General features: G+C 41.9%; 1 pseudogene; it reads right to left on the bottom strand.

Annotated features, from left to right (window-relative positions):
* Positions 1-1,232: 1,232 nt before the first annotated feature.
* On the bottom strand, positions 1,233-1,814 carry LOC121476970 (annotated as a pseudogene).
* Between the last annotated feature and the right edge of the window lie 1,385 nt (positions 1,815-3,199).

Here is a 3,199-nt window from a genome sequence, read left to right on the forward strand (position 1 = left end):
GCCTTTCTGGGGATCCTGCTCCAATTCCCGGGGAGCTCCTTTCCGCGGGGAAGGTCGGTGCAGCTCCTGCTCCTCCGGGACGGGGCTCTCCTGTCCTGGGGACACTCGCCCCGGCCTCAGCCCGGCTCCTCGGGGCCCCTCACCCTCGGAGGCCTTTTGTGTCTTTATTTCTTTTTCCCCGTCTTCCTACCTTGATAGAAGCGCGAACTCTTCTCACTGTAGCGTTCCAGCTGGTCTCTCTTTAAATCTCAGGCCGAATTCGTAGGTTTTCAGGATGATTGGATGGTTTTCTAGGTAATTTGCTGAGGACAGGTGACCTGGAGACCCTACTCCTCCGCCATCTTGCCCCTCCCCCGATAAGTGTCTTCTTAATCCCCTTCACCCACTTCACCCCCTCCACCTCCCTTCTGGTAACCCTCAGTTTTAAAAACTTAAGCATCTGTTTTTTGGTTTGTCTTTTTTCTTCATTTGTTTCTTAAATTCCATAAATGAGTGAGTTCATATGGTTTTTGTCTTTCTCTGATTGACTTCACTTAGCATTATCCTCTCTATCTAGATCTATCTATGTTGTTGCAAATGGTAAGATTTCATTCTTTTTATGGCTAAATATTCCTATATATATGTGTGTGTGTATATATATATATGCGTGTGTACATGTACATACCACTTCTTTATTCATCTATTGATGAACATTTGGTTTGCTTCCATAGTTTGACTACTGTAAATAATGCTGCAATAAACATAAGGGTGCGTATATCTTTTTGAATTAATGTTTTTGTATTTTGGGGGTAAATACTGAGTGGTGGAATATGAGATCATAGGGTAATTCTATTTTAACTTTTTGAGAAACCTCCATACTGTTTTCCAGAGTAGCTGCACCAGTTTGCATTCCCACCAATAGTGTGAGCAAGATCCTTTTTCTTTACCTCCTTGCCAACACTTGATATTTCTAGTGTTTTATGATTTTAGCCATTCTGACAGATATGAGGTGATAGCTCATTGTGGCTTTATTTGCATTTCCTTGATGATGAGTGATGTTGAGCATCTTTTTTAGTGTTTCTTTGACACTCTGTATGTTGGAGAGAGGTCTGTTCATGTCTTCTTCCCATTTTTTTGGAGGGCAAAGATTTTTTTATTGGGCCACAGGGGATGCAGGCCAGCAGTGCAGAGGGCATCAGCGGTAGAGGGTGTCAGCATGGATTTTGGCTGGAGATCTTAGCCTTCCACTTGTCTCATTGCTGAGCAACTCCTTCTGTTGTACAGCAGCTCCTGTGTGTCTCCATGGGGAACTAAAAGTTGGGGCCCTTGGTGATAGTGTCCATGGGGCAGGCCACCTGGTAGAAGCTACAGTAGGTGTACTTGGTCATGTTGATGTCATAGTGGGTGGTCCGGCAGCTGCATTGGCAGTAGGTTTAGCCTCAGTGGTGATGGCCTGGATGGTGCAGACAACCTTACAAAGGTTACAGGCAACTCAGCATTCCTCTCCAGATGGATAGTGGTGCAGTGCATGTTCCCCTTCACCCAAAGTATGAGCTCAGTGGGCCCTTCCTGAATATGTAGTCAATGGTGACAGGTTCCTAGAACAGGTAGCTCAGGGTTATGCCCAGGCTTCAGATGAGCTCAGACCACAGCAGGGTCTGAGTGCCCAGTGGTCACTGACTTCATGACCATGAGGGGTTCCACATGTTCAATAATTTGTAGGTCATTGCCACTGTGATACCGTGGAGGCTCTGGCCAGTGGGGATACCCTGCAAGTGCAGCCTGGGCCAATGCTGCAAGTGCAGCCTGGGCCAATGTGTAGTCAGGCAGCACATCTTGAAGCATTGTTGCCCTTTCCTGTGCCCAGTGGTCTGTCCCTCTTCTGCCAATTTTTTAATTGGATTATTTGGTTTTTGTTTGTTGTATAAGTTCTTTATATATTTTGCATACTGACCCTTTATTGGATATCTCATTTGCAAATATCTTCTCTCATTCCACAGGTTGGATTGCGGTTTTATTGATTGTTTCCTGCACAGAAACTTTTAATTTTGTTGTTGTCCTAATAGTTTATTTTTTCCTTTCTTTGCCTTGCTTGAGGAGACTCTAGAAAAGTGTTGTTATAGCCAATGTCTGACAGATCACTGCCTATGCTCCCTTCTAGGATTTCTATGGCTTCAGATCTCACATTCAGTTCTTAATCCATTTTGAGGTTATTTTTGTGTATGGTGAGAGAGAGTAGTCCAGTTTCATTCTTTTGCATATTGCTCTCCAGTTTTCCCACCACCATTTGTCGAAAAGACTTTGTCCCATTGCATATTCTTGCTTCTTTTGTTAAAGATTAATGAGTGTATAATCATTTTTTTCTGGGCTCTTTATTCTGTTGCATTGATCTATGTTTCTATTTTTAGGCCAGTACCATTCCATTTTGATTACTGTAGCTTTGTAGTATAGCGTGAAATCCAGGATTGTGACACTTTCAGTTTGTTCTTTTTCAAATTGTTTTGGCTGTGCAGGGTTTTTTTGTTTCATACAAATTTTAGGATTGTTCTATCTCTGTGAAAAGCTGGTGGTATTTTGATAGGTTTTGCATTAAATCTGTAGATTGCTTTGGGTAGTATAGATGTTATAATATTTGTTCTTCCAGTCCATGAACATAGACTATCTTTCCGTTTCCTTTCAAGTCATCATCAATTCCTTTTATGAACATTTTTTGGGGGCAGCCTGGGTGGCTCAGCGGTTTAGCACTGCCTTCAGCCCAAGGCGTGATCCTGGAGACCTGGGATCAAATCCCACATCAGGTTCCGTGCATGGAGCCTGCTTCTCCCTCTGAGTATCTCTGCCTCTCTCTCTCTCTCTCTCTCTCTCTCTCTCTCTCATTCTGTCTTTCATGAATAAATAAATAAATAAAATCTTTTAAAAAATTGTTTTTAGTTTTCAGAGTACAGGTCTTTTGGCTTAGGTTTAATTTTAGGTATCATATTTTTGGTGTAATTATAAATGGGATTGATTCCTTAATTTCCCCTTCCACTGCTTCATCATTGGTGTATGATAATGCAACAAATTTCTATATATTGATTTTGTATCTTGTGACTTACTTGAATTCTTTTATCAGTTCTAGCAGTTTATTGGAAGAGTCCTTAGGGTTTTCTGTATATAATATCATGTCATCTGCAGATAGTGAAAGTTTTACTACTTCATTGCTGATTTGGATGCCTCTTAT

This window comes from Vulpes lagopus, chromosome 2, assembly GCF_018345385.1.
Source record: "Vulpes lagopus strain Blue_001 chromosome 2, ASM1834538v1, whole genome shotgun sequence".
Lineage (NCBI taxonomy): Eukaryota > Metazoa > Chordata > Mammalia > Carnivora > Canidae > Vulpes > Vulpes lagopus.